The sequence below is a fragment of the Triticum dicoccoides genome, chromosome 5B (genome assembly GCF_002162155.2).
Source record: "Triticum dicoccoides isolate Atlit2015 ecotype Zavitan chromosome 5B, WEW_v2.0, whole genome shotgun sequence".
NCBI lineage: Eukaryota > Viridiplantae > Streptophyta > Magnoliopsida > Poales > Poaceae > Triticum > Triticum dicoccoides.
The window spans coordinates 218868742-218869688 of NC_041389.1; positions in this window are offsets into that span (position 1 = coordinate 218868742).

Here is a 947-nt window from a genome sequence, read left to right on the forward strand (position 1 = left end):
AAAGAGAGAGAGAGATAGAGATGGAGAGAAAGGGAGAGGTACCAACAAGGTTTGTGTGTTGGATGTGTGCGACAAAATTGAAGATTGTCGGCGAGATGGAGAGAGAGAGAGAAGGAGTCCCGGAGAGGGGGAGGTCGTGTTTTATGCATCAAAGACTGATATAAACCATGGTTCGATATAAACTTGCATTCAAATATTTAAATTGGAGAACATGTTGTCTGCAATCCACACATGAACGGATATATGCTATATCAAACAAGTTCATTAATTTGACTTTCAACATGTTCATGGAGTACTATAATACTGTACAACATGCTACTTGATTGAGGTGTTCAATTTTGGATTTAATTCACTATTTTGACCTGGTAAACGAGCTATCTCATTGAATCAAGATATTTGGGGTTTGATTCCCGTTTTTGAGTGGGTCAACTATTTGTCATATAGTAAATCGCTAGCAACAAGCATGTAAAAACACATTACTCCCAAGCATCATCTCTCCATCTAAAAAAGAAGTGGCAAGCTAATATTTCAAAAATTTATTCGAATCGACTTGGTAAGGTAGACGTGGATACTCGTTCTCCCAAAATTTGCACAAACCGTTAAACATCCTCTGCTCGGTGGAATTCGCCCGAGCAAATAAATGGGAGACGTGAAATTACCAAGCCTATATGGGACACGCATCAATTGGACCGTTGTACATGGAGAGTAGGTTCGTAACTTCATCAAGGCGCGCCTTCTCCTTGGCCGAAATGACATGTGCCGAATAATTCATAAACCATGGTCAGAAAAACACGCTCTCCTCGCCCAAAATAGCTCGGGCCCACTATTTCAAAACACGCTCTCCTCGCCCGAAATCGGTCGCGCCCACTATATTTCAAAACACGCCCTCCTCGCCCGAAATCCCTCCCGCCCACTATTTGGGGAGAAGCAAAGTTACTCTACTATCC